Below are 26,387 nucleotides of genomic sequence, written 5' to 3' on the forward strand. Positions count from 1 at the left end.
CATCCGCTATTCTTCTTTTGATTATTTTCAACACTTGGTGTGCTTTATTACAATTGTACCCTACAAAATATGTTAAATATCCTACATAGATAAAATTTTGAATGGAATTATGGACGGTGTTGCATTAATTGATGGTGAATTTTAGTTACCAGGTTTTAGAATATATAATTGGACAGTGAAATAATACATGGCCTACTACTATACTCTTTAGTATATTACATATCTAAATCTCCATGTTAGGATGGAGAAATTCTTCTCAGCAAAAATAAATAAACTGGTATCCCACTGTAGCTTATTGTATAAATTTGTTTTATACTAAAAGTTTGTAACTGTTAACGGTCCTGACAAAGGAAAATGGATTTAAGTTTAACATATGGAATGCAATGTCTATTTTTTGGATAAATATATGCAAAATTTTATATTGTTTGAATAAAAAAGTCATTCTTTGCCTCTTTTAAAATTTTAAAATAAGAAACTGTGTTGTTGGTATATTGTTAATTTCGGTATGTATTTAGTTTTTATAGCTCCACAACTACGAGTACAAGTTCTATGAAACCAAGCGTTTTCATAAAAAGTAAAGGTTCATAGTGTGATCAGTTTCAAAAAATAATATTCTGAATACTACGATGTAAAATACAAATATAGAGAAATTACGTTTGTTTGACGCTATTCTCCACCTCCCTCTTAGTTATCTAACTAGTGTTTTCCAGTTTTCTGTGTATTTTTTACATTTAAAGGTATATAAAAGTCTTTATATGCGTCTAATTTTACTGAATATGTGCGAATTTACAATAACCACACCTACGATTAACCGACTATTTGGCCTAAATTTGGTATTTGACTACGTAACAGTTGTTTACAGTTTTTAGTCTAGATCTCAGGTACTGTATTCACAGAGTAAATGCGTGACTAAAATATAAACTTTATTATTTCTTAACATCTTATAATGTTTAAAAAATAACCTCTGTTAGTTGTTTGATTTATTCCCGACGGTAAGAAATAGGATCTATATAATCCTGAAGCATTTTAAAATTCAACATCTGCATTAAAAAATGCTAATACGGATAGAAATAGACTACGATTTCGATAATTCTTGATAGAATTATCAAAAAAAATGAATAATAATTGGAGAAATATTGCGAGTACACTAGAGTGATTAAAGTCACAGTGAGTGCTTTACTAATTGATTGAGACCAGTAAGCTCAGTATCAACGACTGGCATGCAGGGAAGTAACATAGTATATAGTTAAAAAAAAATAATAAGTAAGTTGGGCTTAAAAACGTATTTTTTTCACGTTCGGCATTTGCTTACTCATTTGCATAATCATTGGTTGTGATGGTTGAGTGTACTCAGCCGGAACTCTTCCACGTTTCATATTAACAAAGCTTTCATCTCAAGGAAAGAAATACAGTCGACCACTTTCCATAATTAACTAACAAAGCTTTGTCTGCAAGGGAAAGGATAAGCCTTACAAAAAGGATTGTTTTATTATGATAATTATCTACTTTGATAAACGATGCACAAATCCCTCTTCGCATAATCATGGTTTTGGTCTGAAACTGTTGCTTCTCATTAATAATAATGATACAACGGACTTTATACATGAAACTGGTTTTTGAAATCATAGTATTTATTTTGCTAGGAATTTACATATTTCCTGTAAAACTTGAATTAGCATAACGGTTATTCTGACCCTTGTGGTCACGATGCCCACTGTCCTAGTACATGTATTGATGTTTATGTTACATCACATGTAGATTAGGCTCGTAGCGGTATCTGCAATGATTTATGGTAATAAGCACACGATCGACATATTAACCGGCCCCACAAACCATTACATCAATTTTATTGAGAAAATTTAAAATCATTTGTAAACTGTAACATATTTGATAATGACGAGCTTTTCCATTCACTTTTATTTATTATATTACAAGTTTTAACATTTGATCATTAGTATGGAACTTTTAATTAGTTAAATACAACGTGTTTAACTTTGTGTTTGAATCATTTGACACAGAACACTATAATATTTAGTTCATATGACGGAGTGTAATAGCGAAACCTCTCCTTTTAAATAATAATGTACGAAGTACCTTGTATGTACCGACTTACTGAGCCCAGCATACTAATTTGGAAAAATCCCATTAAGTAGCAACTTGGTTTATGTTGTTTTTTTTTTAGAAATATTGATTACCTTTATACTAAAGGATATTTTCGGTTCTTGACAAACAAAAGAACACAAACAGTGCAACTCTCTATGTGTTGCTATGTTAAAAATGTGATCAAATACAGCGTACATGTTCTTTTTGGAGATAAATGTTTACTAACGACATATTAGATGTATAATTACGTAATACGCGATTAAGAAATAAAGTCACGGTCTCCGCATTCATTGAAAGTTTTAGACGCTTCCTTAAAATTTACGGGATTAGCACTTAAATATGTAATATAATATATATTAGCACTTTGTTTGTCGCCCAGCAGTCCTTGAGTGAAAATGTTAAAGACGACGGATCAACCCTTAGTTCTCAAAGGATTGATCTAAACCCCTTCAGCCCATGCGATGACGCAGAACCATTAAATTTACTGTACAGTAATATCGTCACTTGGATTCTGGAGGTGTTTATAAATACTCATGATAATTTAAAATATAAGATATTACTTCTCCAGGCCAAACCAACGTAGGAGTGAATCTAAAGTGTAACGATTGTGTAATTACAGTATAGTACAATAGCCTATACAGTTTGTTAAGCCATCAAGCCTGTTTATTGATTTTAAATTTTGTTCTTTTAAGTAAGATAATATGTTCATAAAAATGTATGGAAACCCACATTAAAATATGACATCATTTATAATAGATATCGTAAAATTTTTAGTTAATGTTGCATATGAAGGTTTACGAAGTTTCAAGAAAATTCTAAGGTGTTTTCCGTGTTGTAGCTATGACTTGAATAAGAGCCCCCAATTAATGAAGAAGTTTATTGGGTGTCATAAAGTAAATGTTCGGTGATGTAGCCACCAGTTCAAATTTAAATTAAGTTTTCATTTCAGCTTCATTTGTTATAGAGTAACAGTAATACAAAAATAAATAAACTAATCCAACGGAATATCACAGGGTAAAACATAAAAAATTCGATTGCACACTGACAGACACATAGATATAAAGTTGCCAGATGAGCTGTAAACTTTGGTTTCATTAAGTCCATTATGGGTAGTCCAGAGAATAGTGGTCACATTGTTGGTCCTGATAACCCAATCTATCTGTTTCGGTAAGTGTAATTCAGGTTAACTTGGATTACATGGCCTCATGAGCTGGGGCTCTGACGTGTTGAAAACCAGTTAGTTCCTCGGACAGGAAGAGAGCACACATTTCTGTGTTTGTTGGCTATTCGCTGAGTACCTCAATACGGGCTGTATGTTGTCACATTAAATAACTCAATAACTTCAATAACTCAATTATTCATGGTTGATTTTACTGTCATTAGTTTTTTTTTTTTGATAAAATTCTATAAATTATCTAACTTTTGTAATTCTTAATACAATTATTGGTTTATGAAATATTTAAAGTTAAAAGTTTATGACATCCATTTTTAATATATTCAGATAATGCAAAAATGTTTTTGTAACCATAATTATCCTATCCATATTTTTAAGATTATCACAGAAAAACTATTAGGTTGAATCATTTTTACGTAAATTAAATATTTTGAATATTTAAATCTCACTTTAAAGAGCACATTCTAGTCTTAACAAAACCATACAGACTGTCAATAGTTGCAGGACATCTAAAAAAGCAAAATTATACCAAAGAGAAGTAATGAAACATTGTAATCACAGAGACGTAAAACTAATAGAAATTATTATTAATTCTAGAGCTAATTAAGTAAAACTATGAATAATTCCAATCATAACATGGTTTTATACTAAACTATTGCAACGGGCCCACAAAAGGCAAACAAACCAGAGAAAAATAAAATATTAGAGATAAAAATGAAATATTTAGTAAAAACAATGTATAAATGTAATAATCGACATCGGAAACCATCCCAAAACATAAACCTTTGAAATAGAAACAATGTGGTTGATTAAGAAACAGTTGACTCACATCCATGTCGCTGGCTTTGTCATGTCACGTATCAAGAAGCAATAATAATAATATTTATGGCTCGATGAAGTATTCAGTTTGTATTAATTTGTAAATCAGATCAAAAAAAGTAAAGATGTATCATCAAAAACGAAGTGGCCGTGTCGGGATATACCAGCCCGCCTCTGTCAGAATATCACTGAATTAATTATACTACGATTTAATATTCATTTAGCATTCATCTAATCAGTATCAGAATGTCTATAAAACAATATAAACAATTATTTAACTATCAGTGACCAAATCAGCGATATTATAACCTTGAATTATCATTACTGTATTGGAGTTCTTTTGAAATATTCTTAATAAAATACAAATAAGGGCGTGTTTACTTTATGTTGTAATTTCCCTATATACAATGAATACTTACTCGTGTAAATTAATATAGGAGACGTATTTTTAATGAGTACCTATGTTAGTGCTAATTTAGGAAAATTATTTTTCAGGGAGTGCTTAGTAGTACTAACGTTAACACAATTATGTAAAATCAGTATTTAGGTTGGTTCCTACATTAACTCACCTATGTACAAGTAGTACTTAGGCTAGAACTGACGTTTACCCATTCGAGTACAATCTGTAGTTAAGTCATTACTAAATTTAACTCACTTATACTTCGGGTAGTTATTAGTTAGGAAACTTAATACCTGAAATCAATCACGGAACTTTTGTGTTCTTTAAATAAATTTGTCTAAATTTCAGGATTATATTTCTTCATATATTATTTTGGACAAATTGTAGGCGTAGCTGTGAATTAATGCGTTTGATCCTCAAATATTTTATTATTATCATTATTATTTTTATAATAGGAGGAAATAGACAAGCATAAAATGTTACCAACAGTCTAGTAACAGTGTTGCATATAAATGTGTCGAATACTATATTTAATATTGATTTGGTAATAAGTAGAAGAAGAAACAGTAATGCCCAACAAAGTCAAATCTTCTGTAACAATTTTGAGAAATCGAATAGGGGAAAAATTCAGGCAATTCCGGAACAGCTGTGGGGCAACAAATGCTTCAATCAGGCCCGGAGTGTTTTGTTCCTTGCCCTGGCCAATTATAGAACTCAGAAGTGTGTGTGTATGTTCGGAGAAGGTACGTTTATTCCCTCTATCTTTCCCTGGAGAATGAGTTAAGAGCTTATAAAAAAAAAATCATCTTCAAATGATGATTCATCTTCATCATCTTTCAAGAGATTTTTTGATATTGTCGCTAGGAGCGCTATTTAAATTATATGTAGTTACAGACGAATATTAAAGTCGTGTCCACAAAATCTCATTTCAATAACTCACTTTTAAATAACTTTATTTACAAAAGTATATACCCTAATGTAGAAAAATGAGATGAACATACAAGTCCTTGAAACAGTATTACGTCACTTTTTATGAGTTCAACACGAACACCATGAAATCACTTTACATAAGTCCAAGGGAGCTTTGATCTCACATACTCCAATCAGGATTTCTAGGATAACAGATTCAATATCAGACATGTGATATGTACCTGGGGAATGTCCAGATTAATGAAAGATAGCCTCAACTCTAAAAATAATTATGTTTTATAAAACTATATTCAGTCCTTTTTTATATAGAATAACAACACAAATGCTGCTACTATCATAAATACTTTCATACAATACTCGACAATACTCACCCCAAACTAAAATCAGCCTAATAAAAAACTTGCTAATGACCAAACACACAGGTCTTTTCTTTGCGAAGTTGCCGTGAGTATTGTTTTCGTTAAAACGTTAGTCACTACTACTTTAATCCTATACATATTAAAGCACGAACACATAGATTTTGAACATTATACTTCGATAACAGTAAAAAAATTTTATTTACATATAATAAATTATCTCTTTGGAATGATTATAATTATTTATGTTGATTTCTGAGGTTGCTGAACAACTTTACCCCAAGCATTATTTTAACTAAATAATTTATATATGTACAATTCATCCTGTGTGGTTAAATACGCACAAAGTAACACATCATTGTTCATGCAGGACCTGGTATTAGAGAGGGACCCAATAATTCCACATTGCTTCCTTGGTAAAACCTTGCTTTGATACCATTTATGAACGTCCCTATATATGGGCTTTTCTGAAGTAAACAGACTGAAGTTCTTGGCAGATTGGTACGGATCGCAATGGAAAATTAATGACATTAAAATTTCTCTAAAATAATAGAAATATATTATATCTATAAGTGCAGAACTTGTAACGTATATAACTAATTACGTGGAGGAATCCCATTTAAGTAATGGATTCAACATTCATGACCCAGGAGGAGAACTCTCGTGCTCCATTTGCAGTTTAGAGTGTCGCAGTCAGGATTGGTACAATTGTTGGCGTTTTTACACGTTACTGGTGACCCGTATTCTCGTGCAGGTTACGTTACATCGTGTTTTCAACCGATAAACGAATACAATGTTTGGTCTCTACGACAAGAATATTCTTGAATACTTTAGATATTGTGTTTTGGTGGAAATTAACAAAGACTTGTCTCTAAAGAATAATATTAATACAGATGAAGCGGTTGGGAAGTAACATTTCTTGTACTGAGCCAAAAAAAAAAAAAAAAAAAAAAAAAAAAAAAAAAAAAAAAAAAAAAAAATACTAACCTGCTCATTTCTATTGTCATGTCAAACTGAAAATTAATTAGAAATGGGTAAGTAAAACAAAACGGTTGACAACAAACTTTTTAGTAAGTATGTTCATTGACACTAAATTCCGTTTAAATAACAGTGCGTTTACTGAAATTTGACATAATTTCCGATGGCTTTAGAATATATAAATTAATGAATCCGTATTAAAAATGAATCCATCCAAAAGTTACAATATTATAAGCAAATTGTAAGTTTAATTTATTTTTATACTGATGGATAACTACGAAGAAGTAAACGAAAAATAATAAACACAAGTAGTTTTTATAACTTAGTATCATATGAGTAGTAAAATTCTCAACTAAAAAAAGTTTACGTATTCCATATAAAGAAATGTTTCTATTAGCTTTGAGAACTCACTTTAAGCGGCAAATCTTTGAAATATTCAATTCACAACATTTTGCTTATTTAAAAAGCGCAGTAATTAAGCGAACGTCTTTTCTGTGTGCGTGCTCATTAAACGATTAGTAAAAAATGTAGGAAAATATATACAGTAAAGGAATTTATGTATGTATAAAGAAGAACATTTTTAATGTAGGCATAACTAGCATTACTTTCAAAATGTATATTGCCCAATAATGTACTGTGTGACTACACCTTGTTATTTAACTTTGTGTAAATCCATATAACCAAAGATATTCAGCGTAGGTGTTTGATGTGTTCATAAATTTTCCGAAATAAATGAATATTTAAAAAATCGGGATCATTAATATGATTATATCGATACTTAACTGTATAAGACATTTTGTCGCTACATCTTTAAGGTATGAAGTGATTGTCAAAAATGAGAAAAGAACTTAATTCGTTAACACAAATGTATAATTTTGGTTAGCTCCCCATGGATAAGTTATGTCTTGCTCACATTTATCCACGAAAATCTCAAGTAATCGCAGTGGATTTTTACTTAAAACCGCTAGGTGAGAGATAAAAGCATTTCATTTTTACTCTTAAAAATATCTCACTTCCATTATGTCGGATAGCCTTTCACTTCGATGGCTATACATCGAAATTTGAAAACAAAGATTAAAGTTTGTTAAAGAATTTCAGGGAACATTGAGCATTTAACTTAGTTCAATCTTCGTTCGCTTGCTTTCTTGTATTAACTCGTCGAAGTTCTACTCGCTTTATAAATATTTCGAATACTTTTAGAACACATTAATATTTTAATGTTGTTTCCATCATAAAACAAGTTTAAGTTATTTTGCTTGTGTTGTTGTATCGTGGTTATTTATTGCATTATTTAATGCTTGTAAACCATTATTTATGAAGTGTGCTGAATTAATAAAGGAATTTTGACATTGTATTAGACACTAATTTTATATCACGGAGTGGTGTTTCGTTTCCCTATTCTTTGAAATCTTCAAAGTATTATAAGAAGCACACATTTAAAGTGCATGAATCATGTTTTGAAATCTTTAAATAGATCCTGCCTTCAAAGAACAGGTATGTGATAATGGTTTCAGGGATTGACTTCTAAATAGTTAACTAAGAAAAGAATGAGCAGAGAACAGAGGATGTAAAGATTAAGAAATAAAACATGTGGATAACTTCACCTCTTTCAAATAAGAATGAATTGTATGAATTCATCTTATGTAAGCAGTAAGGAAAAATAAGTAATGAGGATTTAAAAAAAATAAAACCTTAGACATTCAGCTATATCCGGCCACTCACGCGGATATTGACATACACCGTTGTATACATTAAACTCGCCCGCAGGCCCCCAAAGTAAAACGCTTGCAAATTCGGGGATAAGCGGAATTCGGTGACTGGTTTAAGTCCGGACATTAAGATAATGACAAGAGGATTTAAAATTCGACCTTTTTCATAGATTTTTTTTCCGGTATTCCGTAAAAACTTTGACTTTGAGGGCTTTTTGCGGTTAAAACCCGTTAGTGATACGACAAAAAGTGACTGGAGCCTTTATTGTTGGAAATTTAATTTTCCCTTTCGATTGTGCCCTCAGATTTGATCTACGACCTATGGTTTAGCCAGAAATGAGCTCGGTGGAGAAAAAGTCTGCACGGGTCCAGATATCTTGAAATTGTTTAGTATAAACATAATAAAAACCGACCTCAAGGGCAGTATTTTGAAGTCGAACAGAGGGGTTTTGATTATCACCAGGAGACTATCTAGGTCAAGGCGAGAAAAATTCCCCTGGCGTGGGTGATTATAATGTTAAGGAGGTTAAGACCAAGAGGGGGTTTAATTTCGTCCAGGTTATTGTCTGAGTCATTTGAACCAAATTCCCAGGGGGGGTTAACGTTACCAGGGGATAAGTCCCTCCAGGGGGTTATCTGGTCATACCAGGATTTCCAGGGGGGGGGGTTAAGAGATTTTGGTGGACTGGTAAAACATTCGGACATGAGGTCATGGCAGGAAATTTCCCTGGGGGGGTTTAATGTTTCCAGGGGGGTTAAACACATTCAGGGGGTATGAATGTACAGGAGGTTATCCAGGTCATACCAGGAAAATCCCCGGGGGGGGGGGTTAATATTTACAGGGGGTTAATGACAACCACTTGGGCCTTTTTTCTAGAGGGTATTGTGATCCTGTGAACATAATAAATTTTCCTCTGTCCCTATTCTACTATTGACGCTTAGCTAACGCTCAGCCAACTCCCGAAGTCCACTGAACCTTTTCTGTAGACTCACGTGATTTTCCTAAATCCCGTTTTTTTAAAATTTTTTTTGAGTTACGACCAACCGTTTAGAGCCGCCTATCAAGCCCGGAATGTAAATTTTTAGGCGAAAATGTCCAATATTTTCACTTAAATTCGCGTGTTTGCGGTCAAACTACGGAGAATATATTGTAAAAATGTCACTGGAACCTATGTATGGTTCGATCGTATTTCCTAAATTAAAAAACGTTTAGTCTTTAATTTTGACTCTCCGACCAAGGGGTTTCTCCGCTATCGACCCCAAAAACAAAAGTTTCGCGTAAATAGTTACAACAATAATTGTACATAATCACGTTTATTCGGCCAAAACCAATCGAGATAGGGGGCAAAAGATTACTGGACCTTTTTCTGTAGATATCAGCGCAATTTTGCTAATTTGGATGGGTCAATCAGATTTGAGCTAACGACCAACGGTTCGGTATAGCCGCTATTCCCGGCTTGAACACATTATTTTTATCGAAAAAATTCTCTGGAATTTCAAACTGTTCGAGCGTTTTGTCGCTTAACCATGGAAGAGTAGAGCAAATAAGCATTAGAACCTTTTTTGTAGTTCACTTCATTTCCTGACCATTGAATTTTCAGTCAGATCCGAGGCTAAGCTCCAACGGTTCGCCCGCTATCCCCCCCCGGGCTTACAAAAAATGCCTGCAGGGGTGGAGGAATTCTCGATTTTTTGGGGAATTTTTTTGAGGGTTGATGAAAATGAAAAAATTCTCCAACTTTTCGGGATTTATCCTGGTGGTTTACACGTGGAAAGCTATCTGTGTACCAAATTTCAAGTCTCTAACTCATCTGGAAGTAGGGGTTAGGAATTAGTGTTACGTGAGTGAAGTGAGGTCAGTCAGTCAGGTCAGGTTACACATGCGGTTGTATATATATTAGACTCGCCTTCGGCTCGCTGGGGGCTACGCCCCCAGGGCCCCTAAATTGGGAGGTTGGGCTTAATTCGGGGATAAGCGGTATTTTCTGAGACAGGTTAAGTCCGAGCATCAGATTAGGGAATTCTGGAGTTTAAATTTAGACGTATTTTATTGTTTTTTTTTAATTCTTTCCGGATTCAACCAAAACTTTAGACTTTGAGGGCGTATTGTAGCCTAACCATTAGAGTGGATACGACAAACAAGTGACTGGAACTTTCTTGTCGGATATTTAATATTTTAGTGTTTAGATTTTCCGTCGTCATTATTTTTAGCTGCGAGCTATGTTTTAGCCAGGGACTGAGCTCGGAAGAAAAAGGTCTGCACCTGGTCAGCTATCTTGAAACTGTTTAGTATAAACTTAATTAAAAAAACCGACCTTAATGCAGTATTTTAAGTTGAAACAGTTGGTTTAATATCATCAGGCGATTTATCTAGTCAAGCCAGGAAATTTCCCCTGGGGGGGGGGTTAATGTTACCGGGGTGTTGACACATCCAGGGGGGTTTATAAATTTACTCAGAAGGTTTATCTGGTCATAACCAGGAAAATTTCCAGGGGCGGTTTATTTGTTACCTTTCACTAACGGCTCAGCCAATTCACGATGTGGGGTTGTAGTCACTCGTTAAAATTAGTAACACAAGTTAATATCCAGAAATTGCTATAATACGACCAAGAATTTTTGCCATTAAGAGAGATTTTAAGGGCATACGTAAAGATATAACGACAAAAAGACAACGCATAACTTTTTTTAGATCTCTAGATTGTCTATTATTGAAACTTTTAGGATTTAAGTTATGTCCAATGGTTCGGCTGCTACCCGCCTCCATAAACAAAATTCTCACCTAAATATTATGAAATATTTTCCTTTTAAACCAGGTTTTTTTTCTCCTCGGCCAGAACCATTTACTGATAAGGGGCACAAAAGTTTACTAGACTTTTTTTCTAGAACACATCGTTTACTAAACTTATTTTTTCCCTGATCGTGTGTTGAGCTTACGACCAACCGTTTAGCCGCTATCAAGCCCGGAATGTAATTTTGTAAGCGAGAAATTTTTCTAAAATATTTTCACTTAAACGCGTTTTGCGGTCAAACTAAGGGAGATAAAGTAAAAATGTCACTTGACCCTTTTTTGTAGATCATGAATTTATTTCCTAAATATTAACCTTTGTTTTATTTGTTGACCTCAGACCGATTGTTTCGCCTGCTAATCGACCCCAAAAACAAAGTTTTCACGTGAAAATTTACAACATAATTGCCACATAATCTACGTTTTTTGTTTCGGCCAATAACCTCAATGTGAGTAGGGCGAAAAGTCACTGAATCACCTTTTCTGTAAGATCGCGCAATTTGCTAATTTAATGGGTCAATCAGATTTGAGCTACGAACAACGGTTCGGGGGCCGCTATTCGGGCTCGAAACATTAATTTTTATCGAAAAAATCTCTGGAATCGTCAATATTCCGAGCGTTTTGTGGCTTAACCATGGAAGATAGAGCAAAAAGTCACTGGACTTTTTTTGTAGTTCACTTAAATTCTCTGGCCATGGAACTTTTTCGTTCTAATCCGAGCTTGCTCCAAACGGGTTCGCGGCCCCGCTATCGGGCCTACAATAAAGGCCTTCAACGGGTAAAAAAACGCGGCGATTTTTTAATTAATTTTTTTTGAGGGGTTTAAATGAAAATTGTCTAGTTTTCAGACTTTTACCCTCCGGGTCATAGTTGCAAAAGGTACCATGCATGCCAAATTTCAAGTTTCCAGCACTTCTAGAACTTACGTATAGAATTTAGTATCTATATATCAGTGAGTCAGTCAGTCTGTTTAACATGCGGCTGTATAGGTATATTAGATTAGACCTACGAGGATGCTAAATACGATGAGTCTGCCTGTGGGGACTAGATTATTCAATAGAATTTCTATACTCTGATATAATATATAATTTCGAGCCAGTTTACTGAAATGGTTGTGCGTAGCTTTCAAGTAGACCAATCCATCTTAAAAGAAGGATCTCGTAATTTTTTAAGGATAATACTCTTAAAAATACTAATGGTTATTTTTTGTAGTTATTTATCATTTTTTTTTTTTGTAGTTCACAAAAGTGACCAAAATACAACAACACTCCTGGCCCGGTGAGTGCCGGACTCCTAATGGGCCGATGTTTAACCCATCTTCAAAATTGTTTAAAGGTTTTTATGGTTTAGGGCCATGCTCTTTTAAAGCCCTACTTTGTCCCATCCATCATTACCTCTGGTCATGTTGGTGAGGATCTTAATAAAAACACATACAGAATGTGTACTCTGCACAATCACCAACTCGGATTTTTATATGTCTGCTATAGTAGTCATGTACACTTCCATCGGAATTTTTCGATATATAAGTATACAAAAGCTGAATTTGGAGACCAATATTTTATAAAACTCATTCACACAATTAATTGAACTCCACCTCTAAGGTTGTTCATGTACAGACGGTTAGAACACATAGCTAAATAAACTTCGTTGTAGCTAATTAAAAAATTGTTTTCGTTTGAGAGGGACAATCATACATTTTTATAGGAACATTTGCTTATGGGTCCATTTTCATGAATTTCTTCTGTACACCAGTAGATACAAATACAGTTCACTTGTTTCTGGAAAACAACATAGATTGTTAAAAAGTTCTTTATTCCGTGACAAAATATTTTTTTTCATGTGGTTGATGATATTTCTTGTGCAATATTTTGGTAATCTGCAAACACTCTTATTACTATAAAAAATTTATTTCTGTGCAACGCTTTAAATTGCATATTACCGCACAGTTACCAAGGCCTAAGCTATAGTTCAAATTTCCAAAATTAAAGTCTGCTAAAAGTCAATAAAATATAAATATTTAGCAAAAAGGCAAGAAGGCAAGTTAATACAATTTTTTAATTGCCTAAGACCCATATTTAATCCATCCACTTTGGTATCACTTATTGGTGCTAACATAAAACATTAATTGAACACTTTACTGTTTTTCTTAGATAGAAAATTACATTGTAAAGTTAATCTTAAAAAATACTCAGAAATTATAATTTTATTCTGAATTATTATTATTTTAAATTATTTTATTTTATTATAATAATAATATATTATTATATTCATTATAATAATCATATTATATTATTAATAAATAATATAATTTTATTATTTTAATTTATTTTTATTCTAGGTAGTCTTTTTTGCAACATGGCTTCCCATAAGTCCAATGTGACCAGAGTAACTTTTTGAGAGACAAAAGCAACACACCCAAAGAAAGCTGAGGGCTCACTAAACAATCAGCCTACAATGCATTACCCATTTATAAAGTTAATACTGAAATTATAAATATTTAATTAATTAAACAATTATAATTTGTATCTTAAAATATAGAAAAGTTTGGTTGCAATCTTAAAGTACATTAGTAAACGCGAATTGACTCGATTGTATCGTATACTCGTAGTTTTAAAACCTTCATACTCCTAAGATTTGGAAACACAATAAAAAATGTTGTAGGAACAAAGATAATTATACATTATGTAAGATTCTACACCTGATGTTTATATTGTGTAATGTTTTACAACAATGTAATAAATATATTAATATTGTATCTCACTATGTATTGGGCGATATGTGTTAATGTTTGATTGTGTGAACATTTTATTTTTATGATAAAAACTCACTCATAACAACATAACAGATTCACGGTATCCATTATTAATTCCGTCTAAAAAACTCAAACTCCAGTTTTAAATCAAAATAAAATCATAAATATGTTAGTATAAAAAAACCTGTTAAATTTACGTTCATGTGCTAGATGCTCTGTCACGTATGAAAGATAAAGTAACGTTATTATTAGCTGTAAAATAAGCTTTCAACGTCAGTCTCTATCTTGTCGGGTTCTTTAAATTGAACTTGACATCGTATTAACTTTGAATGTATCATAATGAATTATCTTACTTTCGATATAATAAATGAAATACATTTATTTCAAATGTACGCAATTATCATTGTAAATTGAACTCGACATATCTTAACTTGCCATATAATACTGAAATTATGTGATAGTATGCAATTATCAATTAACATTTTTTAAACCTTTTTTGCGATGCATCAGTGTTATCTTTTACAACAGCGATATGACAAAACCTTAAAATAAAAATTAAAAAAATTATGAAATATTAAAATTTTTAACTCCACATCGAGAAATATTGTGTGAACTTTGACTTGTACCAACAGTGAGTTAGTATCTGGTACACTGTGAAACCAAGATGTTATCCAAACATGCAGTACATTTTGAAAATTGTAGTTCGAATTTTCTAATTTTTTTATTCATCAACAACAGTTTCGGTACATGAATAAAATAAACTTTAATGACTAGTATTAAACTTTTAATACATTTCACATGTATAAATGAGGTATACAACTAAATGATTAGGAAACTCTTGAAATATTTCTTGAAGTTAAAATTTGTAATGTATTATACATTAATAACGCAATTAAATCCATAGAAACCATATACATTTTAGGCTCTATTAAATTATTTATTTGTTTAATATAAATGCTAAATAAAATTTTAATGTTTAAAATTTGTATCTTATAAATTAATTTAAAGAATTTTAAAGAATAATTGTATTTTTTACATTTACAAAATACAATTATTCTATTGCAATATAATATTTTGAGACTTCAAAAAAATTTTAAAAAGAAACGAATGTGGTTAAAAAGTGTTAAAACCACCACCACTTATATTCTAATACCGTTCAAAACAACGTAAAATATGACTATATTTTCTTTCCACATCAAAACATATAAGACCCGTGTGAACTCTGGAGACCTTTACACATAAAAATGTTTAGATGCTAACGCCAGTAACGTTGCCTGGCATAAAAACAAACTCAGTTAAACGTTAATGCCTGCACTAAGGGTTCTTGCAAAATTGTTTAGCTGTCTGTACCTGTCTCTCTGTCTACATGCGTATCTGTTTTTGTATAAATACCTCAAGAGCGAATAGAGATAGGTGCGTCATTTATACAGACACAACGTTGTGTTTGATGAAGGGTCTGTACATAGCCTAATTATCCGCAGAACATTTCGAGGATGAAACGAGCTATAACAGCATCCATTAATGAGCATTCACATCTGTAACGTGATTCGTTTTAACTCTCTGTTAATCTTGGTACCTGACCAGTGTTAGGTGTTAACGAAAGTAATGTTTTCTGGCACCAAATCAAACTCAATTAGACGGTAATGCCTTCTCAGCTGTAACCTGACTCGTATTAGCTTTCTGAGGAACGCTATACCTGAGAAGTGTTGAGTGTTAACGAAAGAAATGTTTTTCTGGCATCATAACGAATTCAATAAAACGTTAATGCCTTCACAGCTGTAACCAGACTCGTTTTAGCTCTCTGAGGAACGGTACACATGAGAAGTGTTGGGTGTTAACGAAAGTAATGTTTTCTGGCATCATAACGAACTCAATTAGACATTAATGCCTTCACAGCTGTAACCTGACTCGTCTTAGCTCTCTGAGGAACGCTATACCTGAGTAGTGTTGGGTGTTAACGAAAGTAATGTTTTCTGGCATCACAACAAACTCAAGTAGATATCACAACATTTGAGATTATGCAAATATAAAGATATGGGTTAATCTTGTAAATCTATTTTATGATTATCCAGAATTGACACTAAACATGTGTGAGTCTAAACGTGGAAATCATTCACACCTACTATTTGGGGGGCGGACAACGGGTCCATAGTCACATCCTGAGACCTACTGTCCGACTCTTTTAAGGGTCAACACAATCGAACGCCTTAGATAAAAAGAAAAACTCATTTAAAGTGTCATTTCGCTTTTCCAATCCCTCTACAATCATATCGACAAGACCCACAATTGCATCTATTGTCGATTTGCCCTTTCTGAAGCCAAATTGGTCATTTGAGAGCTGATTGTGTTTGTTCAAAAATTGAAGCATTCGCACTAAAACAACTTTTCAAATATTTTGCTTAAAATAGGCAAAATAGAGACAGGCCGATAGTTATTCATGAGTGTAGGGTCGCCTTTTTTAAAGATACGGGTTACTTTTGGCATCTTCAGGAGTGAGGGAAAACTTCCAATTGAAATGAGGAATTTATCAATGCGGTCAGAGGCCTCACAATATGCTTCGAGCATATTTTTATGAGCCACATTGAGTTTGAATTACGATCAGTCGATTTTTTGGCTGAGAGCTGCTAAATAACACTGACGAGCTCTTTCTCGTCGACCGGTGCCAAGCCCATAGAGGCTGATGGAATTTGTCTTCCCATGGAGTTTGCTAGAGGAGCCGATGGCCGAGGGCCTTGGTTACAAGCCACAGTTGCAAAAAAACTCGTTAAACTCGTTAGCCACCTCAGAAAACTGATCATCCAAAAGCCGATCCTCAATTCTAATCTGGGCTATTTTTTAAGGATTCGATTTATTGTTTATGATGCCCCAAGTAGATTTAGAAATGTTTTTTGAAGATATAGTCGCTTTTACAACATCACATGCTTTGACAATGTCAAGGAAGCACACCGGTTTAAAGTAAACTATGCGAAAACATTCATAACTTTGTCCATTATTATAGTTGGTTACATAGCAGTGTTTAAATAATATTTAAAATGCATTACTTGATTTTAATTCGTCGCAGGCGCGATCTGGCGTAACATTTTGATATTAAATTTTTTATTTACCATCTGCTTTGCACTACTGAATAAGCACTGCTTACTTAATATTTGATGAAATTCAAATGTAAACCAATTTTTCTACATAAACCCGAAGGTGTGAACAGCTTTTTAGTGCTAGTTTAATTTGGATTATGAAAAGTAAAAACTACAATTTTTCTAAATTCTAAAATATTACAGGTAACTTTACTTATATTTAACTTCATAAAAAAACTTGCATGGATTTCATTGAACATTTTGCAAAAAGAATTTACCGAATTGATTCAGACCTTCTCAATAGTTGCGCTTACCAAAAAAATTTGCGACTGATTTTTATTTTTAAGATTACTGTGGGGTAGGGCTACCGTTTGTAAATGATATGAACTGGCTGTACTGGCTGCGATCTCTATTTTAGGCCCTTACCAATACTATTAAACATCAGTATTACGCCCTTAATTCCAATCTTATTACAACTAATGGGGGATGTCTCATTATTAATATAAAAATTAATAGGCATAAAATCCTTTATGGTTCTTATGAATACATTTATCCAGAAAAATTGATAATCCTTTTTTTAACCTAATCGTTACATTAAAAAAATGTTTATGTCAGATTAAAAAGTAAAAGGTATTTGGACGCGCATTAATGTTACATATAAATTGACGCAGATTTTTTGTCTTGTTGGATTACCATGTTTTTGTAAATATTTCCTGTTAAATATAATGATTAGCCAATTTATTCAATAATTTAAGCTAATAACATTATTTAGCTTCTGAAAAATGTTTGGTTTATTGATATATACATATTGACTTGCATATATTATACCAACGATTGATCAAAGATCTTGGAATCTTACTTTAATCTACTGTAAAAATATCCATTCACAATTTATACGCTAATAACAAGAATTTGGTACATTTGACAAATAACGCAAACAAATTATTAATACTAGTTGACTAGGTTAGAAACATTAATATTACAATATCACATTATTGAGTACTAATACAGAATTATTCATTTGTAATGTATAAGACGTTATTCCTCATAGATTTCGAAATTGGAAGTTTACTTAAGTAATCATTATTAATTCCCATTTCATATATGATAAAAAATTTAGTTAAATTTACTAATTTACTACTATTCGTATAACATACGCTATCTGAGCTCACTAGAAGCATCACTAGAGTGAAGAGTTTACAGGTAAATGTTGGAAATTATGGTCCGTAGTCCACCGGTATAAACTTGAATTCACTGACCCAAAATGTAAAAACGTGACGTCAGCCACCATCGTCAAAATTAGACGTGGACCTACAGCCCTACAATTTGTGTATTTCACTGGTTAATTATGTGTTATTTATTAAACTTAGTTATAAGATACTATTAAATTAATAAAGTTATGAATATGTTGTAGTTAAGCTTCTTTACAGGTTCCTATGTTTAAATAAATGATAAGCTTCCAGGCAGCAGTGCAGCTAGTTCAGTTCCTCGCCACCAGGTTACTGGCTGAGTTAGTTTGGACTGGCACCAGTAGGTGCGCTGTTGTTGTTCACTCTTCTTCGGTAGTAAATAAATATTGCTATTTGAAATAAAATACACAACATGTAATACATTGTTTAGAAGAATAATAAATTTAAAAGTTTATTCTCTATAACAGTATTTAGTTTGTCGTTCAATATGCATATAAAAAGAACAAAACTGTTTCATTATTTCAAATTGTTCTCGTTCGCAGATTTACTTTTTTTAAAGTTGTATACACCGAAGCAGCGACCACTTATCTGCACCAGCCTGAAGATAAAACTTCCTAGACCTAATTATGGAAAGCTGTAGTCAATCATACTTACTTGAATGCTGAAATACGGCTTATACTCGAATTGTGACCTACTTACACGCCTAATTACACCTAATTACACGCCCAATATGGCGTCCATTGCTGCCCACCAGGTTACTGACTCAGTAAGTTAGATTAAGACAGGTGGGTGCTCTGTTGTTCTCTTTTCTACAGTTTTCAATAAATATTGCTATTTTAGATATAAAATAAATTTCTTTATACATTTCTGAACACAATACTGTTTAAACATCTTTTGTTTATAAAAGTATTTGATTTCTAGTTTAATATAAATAGAAAAAGGACAAAACTATAACATTAATTCAAAACCCTCTCGCCCTTGGATTTACGTGTAGCATTTTTATAATAGTTAAAGGTGTTGAGTTCTATGGTAGAGGTATCTAACTTCTTAATCTAATGTTGGGAGCTGTAGTCAGTCGTTCTTAGCTTAATGCTGAGAAACAACTTATATTAAAATTGTGAAACAAAGATATACATGCCCAATTTGACTTAAAGATAGTCTTAACGAGAACAAAGCATAATGTTTTGTACCACCCGGTCAAGAATAAAAGTAACAGTAATTTATTTAGAACTATTTTCGTGTAATACTCACAAACAGAACTTCTGCAACTATTGTTCGTTGCCGTAGACATGACAACTGGAAGTTATTGTTTGTAAATTATATGCTTATCGTATCTAAACGATAAAAAAAAGAGTTTTTATATATCCTTATGTACAACAGTTTAAAAATAAAATTAATGATACTTATGAATAAAAATAAAACACAAAATATTCTTTGAGCAATCTGTAATTTTCACCATATTAACGCTACTATTATCATCTATAGGACCTCAAACTGAATTTATTACCGTTCACCGGCTTGTCACATCGCAAACTGTGTCAGCTCCCTCCCCCTCAAATGATGAAGAGCGTGACCATGTAGCAGATTTTTGACTTAGCTAACTGAAGACACAGTGTTAGTTGTCACCTTCGAGGAGTGTGACACTATTACGTAAGAACAGTAGCCTACAACACCCATTGTTTACAGTTAGGCCGCAGGTATCATATAATCCACTAGAATGTCAGGTAGACAGTGTGTTTTAAAATATATATATACAATTTCTTTCTAGTCATTAGGCCCATCTACTAAATTATTTGCGGGTAAGGTCGGGGATACATTAAGAATACGCTCTCCCGTCCCAGGGTTTACTTGTAACTTTACACAGAAAAATTATAGATCGTCAGTTACATTCTCTCTATTTGGTTGTTGTGTATATTTGTTCTTAATTTTATTTTGGAAGCTGTAGTGAGTCATTCTTACTAGATTGCTGACATACGGCTCATCATTATAATGACCGAACGAGTGACCGCATAGAGAAATAAAAAGAAATATCGTACATATTTGTTCTTCACTGATTTTGGAAGCTGTAGTGAGTCATTCTTACTAGATTGCTGACATACGGCTCATCATTATAATGACCGAACGAGTGACCGCATAGAGAAATAAAAAGAAATATCGTACATATTTGTTCTTCACTGATTTTGGAAGCTGTAGTGAGTCATTCTTACTAGATTGCTGACATACGGCTCATCATTATAATGACCGAACGAGTGACCGCATAGAGAAATAAAAAGAAATATCGTACATATTTGTTCTTAACTGATTTTGGAAGCTGTAGTGAGTCATTCTTACTAGATTGCTGACATACGGCTCATCATTATAATGACCGAACGAGTGACCGAATAGAGAAATATCGTACATATATAGCTTTAAGTATATTGTTTAAGGATCCAAAACGAAAATATATCTATGAAAACTGTGTTTACTTTAACTGTCGTAATTGTCAGATACGCTTATAAATATTTTTAATGCTTTTACACTATGAAAAATGTACTTAATTCATTGATTTATAAATATTTGATATAATATAAGTTAGGGCATCCATATAATAAGCAATAAATACTTTAATGATCGATGATACCTAATCATTGATATTCATGAGTACTGACTCCTCGCTACAACTACTTAAATTAAATTCCATCATATTTTAATTACGTTGTATAACAAACTACAATATAAAAAGTAATAATCTTATGGTGAATAAAAAATAATCTATGATATGTGTATTTATGAACTATACCAAACAAAACACTACTACACTTTTTACTATTTTTAAAATGAAACGTCTATGACACAAAAAAACCTGTGCATAACCACTGCACTTGCTGCCATTACAGATCTGCAGTATTAGTGTCAGTAACAGGTAATTCAGTAGTAACCTATTACCGGAAAACTGTTGTTTCAGTAACAGCTGGGCTGAATGATTTATTCTTATACGAGTTTTTTGTTTTAAGTTACCAGTAACAGCCCACACCATTTCGTGCAAGCAATAAGGCATTATTTAGCAATGGATATATTACTGTATTATCCGACATAACTAGGTTTAGTTAGGTTATCGTAAATATGTTACAAGTAGCACCATAGTTACACAGTGACGCCCCACCGAAGTCCGCACTGATGGCCAGGAACATTTCCGATCGGTACTTTCCCGACCCCAGATTACTTCCCAGATCATTCAACTTCTCCGACGTCAGATCACGTTGCCCACCGATCTACTGGCGAAAAAGGAAAAAACATCCCTCGGGATGGTACGTAAATTCATGCACAGATCACGTGAGCACTTGTTAAGGGTATCTTTAACTTTCTATGTATATAACACGTACATGAATAGCCTAATAACAAATATTAGATGAGTACTTTGTAGTACCTAATAATTGTGTTCTGTATAAGCATTAAAAATATTCATTAAAATATCAGATAACTTACAGGTAACAAAGAAACAGTTTTAATGCATAAAATTCATGTCCTAGACCACTTAATAATTATTATTTATGTGAATTATCTTTATTATATCAATTATATTTAAGCACTAGAGCTTAAAAATAATTCATTATTTTTTCATTCATTATTTCTGAGACAAATTTACCTAAAAAAATGTAATTTAACATGGTCGAGGTACGCGCTGACAGATCCCCTTAATTCTCGTGAAACCATATCAATAACAGTAGTAAGTATAAATTTTCTGATATTGTATGAGGTTTGGAGATTTAAGCAATTTTTAATTCTACATCATATGAAGCATGTTGATTAGTATTACTCATTACACTGATATTTCTTATTTGATATTTCAGAGCCTGAAATTATTTTTAAATAAAGCTTTTCGGTTTATACTTAAAGCCATTTGTTTCCAGATATCGTAACTCTTTTATTGGTTTCATTGACTCAGCGAACAGTACTTCACCACATACAATATACTGTGGCTTATGTCTAAGGGATCTACACTCGAACTTCAAAAAATACTCTTTGTATTATCCATTTTTTTTTAGTTTTATCTGTTTCTTTACTCGGGAAAATACTTCTTTCTAAGAATGCATTCATTACAACGTTGAACTAACACCAAACAGCAAAATAAACACGCGAAGAGAGTGAAACTTGCAGGTTAGATCGGGAAGACAAAAGGCCAAATCACCGGCACCCTTAGTTATCTACTCATAACGTAGCTATAGTGATAAGGGTTGATTCAATGTGAATGTTGAGTTTAGCTCCAGGTTCATTTGTCTTAGTGCAGCATCTTTTGTTCGTCTGAAGAGATCCTACAAATATGTTGACGAAGAAACTTAAACTCTTTTCGACATTAGAGACAAATAGTATATAAAAGATATTGTAATCTAGTTGCCGAGATACTCTCATTGTGTTATAAGTGATAATTGTTTCCAATTATTTTGCGAGGGTGTACCGTAAAATTAAACTTCATTATTTTACCAAATACGATACGAGGCCAATGTATTCAGTTGTAGTGATCGCCTCGCAACTGCCCCCTGGATCATAGTTTCAAAGAAGTGCTCTAAAAACCACTCGTTTAGCTATTCTAAACTACAATGTCCATATGAGCCGTATCTCAGCATTCATGTCAGAATGACTGAGTACAGCTTTCAAAATATACATTGAAAATTTCAAATCACTGGCCATCCAAGAAGACAAACTGGAAGGCAGTTATTTTATTATAATCACACTACAATGAAATCTGGGGACGAGAATGGTTTTAATTATGTTTACAGAATTTTCCTTTTTTTATGCATAATGAATCTGAGTTCAAATATTTCGTTACATCTTTAATTTGGAAATGTATTTTAATGTAAAAAAATTTATTAACCGTGATTTTTTAAAATTTAAAATGCCAATAAGTGTTTAGTGTTGAGGAAGAGAGAACAACAACAGCGCACCTACTGGTCTCAGTCTAAACTAACTCAGTCAACAACCTGGTGGACAGGAACTGAACTAGACAATACTGCAAGCGTGTTGGCCATTGTCAGACTTTATTCTGTAATTAAGAATAATACTAGGACTATTATACCATTACTAATTCATCCGTCACTGCCAAGTTTCAATACAAGAGCAATATTATCGAAACCGTTATATTTTCTTACATGATTTACACCATAGAACTCTCTCACATTGCAATGGCGTAGTCACACAGAAATTTTGAGGTTGATGAAATTTACCATTTCATACAAACTTTTAAGATTTTTGTTCTTAACACTAATTGAAAATGTTTCTTAGAAAATCTAAATTGATAAAACAACTCAATCAATGTTTTTAAAGTAATATTTCGATCTGGAATGTAGCCTACAGTTGGTCTTATTGAGACCTCTCCTATATTCAGTTTATTGTTATTAATATGAGTCTTGATCACATAACTATTACTTGTAGACTGTTAGATATAACTCGATAGTTGTCATGTACAGAGAATGTTAATAGTCAGACACAATCTTAAAGGCAGTAAGATTCGTTTCATGGAATCTTATTATGTTCAGCATGTGACATGAAATCCACTATACTTTTGTGTTACCTTATATTCTTTATGAAATTTGAACTATTCAAAATTAGTTTGCTTGTATGTTGTTAAATGGTTAGTTTAGTAGCGGGAATTACGGAATGTTTAGTTCTCTGTGGTTGTGGTTCTAAAATACCCACTTGACAACCAGTAAAGTACGACTATCTTTTCTCGCTTTCAGACGTTAGAAAGTGCACTGAGCTTGTGACACACCGTTATGAAAATAAAAAGTTGTCAAAACTCAACACCTCTGTCTCTTGAAATATTTTTCAATTCAAGTTTGGATTTTTATATTGAGCTGGTTAGCTACAGAAACGGAGGTTTCATTTTAAGGATCCACTTTAAGTGATGTTTGCTACCGTTTAACAAAAAGTAGGTCTGGGCTTTAAAATTACTAATCCCCAGTACTGAACAAACTTCATGTGCTAAAAGGTTGTGTCAATATTATAAGTCTAGACTCAGAATGGAAATCCCACGCAATCCTTTATCATTGAGAGCTAGAATTGGATGCATTCTTGTAACCAAACTAAGAAAACTTGGAAAACAACTTTTTTCTATTTTATTTAGTATAATAGCAATTAGGAGGCTATTTAAAAAAAAAAACAATAGGCTTTGTCGGTTTTGAGCCTTTTAACAGAATTCTGAGAACACAGTGACATAGCTTAGTATGTAGCTTTAAACTTTTACATTCAACAAGTGTTACTTGTCTTCTGAGGCACTAAAGCTACATATTTGATTTACAGCCTGTATGTTACAATACTTATTTTTAAAACATTCGTTATTCATATTTTTAACAATACTTTTATTTACTAGTTTAACCTGAGTGGAATTCTTCATGAAATATAAAGATTGTTCAGTGTTATAATAAGTTACTACTTATTAAAATTAGACAACGATTATTCTTATAATACAAATTTAAAATCAACTCTATTATTGTATTCACGTCTTTCCCAGCAAATAATTTGGATTAGGAAATTGCTTGAAGGTGACGTAACTAACTCTGTGTTTCCACAGTTGGCTATGTCAGCGATCTGATATATGGTCGCTCTTCATCGGTGAGATGAATATGGTAGGGAAAGTTTGCTATGTGACATAACTATATCTTATGTACATACTATAATTTTTTCACCTGTTTTTACTTAGAACTGATTACAAAATTGCTCTTAACCTCCTAATTTAGTACCGTTGATTTCATGTAGAGTTAAATAATGTTTCTGTACCCGGAAAATTTATTTCAAGCAGCTAACTTTTATGTGCATGTTATACACATTTTATATTTATCTTATTTCTCAAACCCAAAATTGATTGCTCAAACTTAAAGAGTTAAAGAACAGTGTTTCGAGGGCCTGGCCATGATTCAAGGTTCTTATATGCACCAAAAAAGAAATAAAAACTCTAATGTTGGATAAATTTAGATAATTTGAAGTAAAGTATGAATATTTCAAGTACTTATAATAATAATAATAATAAATTCGTTTATTTGTCGTAAAACATGTTACATGCATTGACAAAGTCTAATTCAGCTACAGACTAAGTAGCATTGTCTCTAAATAATATTTAATAAGTATAATACATAAATATTATATATATATATATATATATATAACAATATAAGACATTAATTGTCTAGTTGATAATTATACTAGTTATATTATGAGTTTATCTTAAAACAATCATTAAAAGTCTATTTTGTTAATAGAAAAAAACTCATCAATATTATATAAAGGGTTTTTTAATAGCCATTCATAAAGTTTGTTTTTATAAATTTTAAGAGGGTATTTTTCTATCAAATGTTTCAATTTGTTATACACCTTCAAGCCAATTATAACATGACTATTCAAAGATTTGCTCAGTCGACAATATTCAATTAAAATGTTATTTTTGTTTCGTGTGTTATAATTATGTGTTTGTGTATGGTTTATTAAGTCCTTATTATTTAAAATGTAAACAGATAAGTCAAACAAATATAAATTAACTATTGTAAGTATTCCTTGGTTAATAAAAACAGGTTTACAATGATCAAGATATTCAGCTTTACCAACAATTCTAACAGCTTTCTTTTGAAGCACCAGTATTTCCTGAACTCTAGCACTATTTCCCCACAGTATTAATCCGTATCTCAAAATTGACTGAAAGTATCCAAAATATGCAGTCCGAACATAATTTTTACTTATGCAGCAAGATAGACGTCTCAATAAAAAAATAATTCTAGATAATTTAGTAGACAGAAAATCAATGTGAGGTCCCCATGAAAGATTATTATCAATATGAATTCCTAAAATTTTGATTACACTACTTGATTCAAAATTAAAACTATTTTCAGGAATTGATTTTAAAGTAAACAAAATGTTTTGAGTTTTAGTTTCATTCATTAAAAAACCGTTTTCTTTAAACCATATTGATGCCTTGTTTATTGTGGTGTCGGTTAATTTCTTTAGTTCATTCAGGTTATTACTACTATTGAAAAAAGTTGTGTCATCAGCGTAGAGAAGCGTATTAGCATCAACAGCCAATGTTATATCATTTATATATATGATAAAAAGTAAGGGTCCAAGTACAGATCCCTGAGGGACACCGTACTCTATTT

The sequence above is a fragment of the Homalodisca vitripennis genome, chromosome 6 (genome assembly GCF_021130785.1).
Source record: "Homalodisca vitripennis isolate AUS2020 chromosome 6, UT_GWSS_2.1, whole genome shotgun sequence".
In the NCBI taxonomy this organism is placed as follows: Eukaryota; Metazoa; Arthropoda; class Insecta; order Hemiptera; family Cicadellidae; genus Homalodisca; species Homalodisca vitripennis.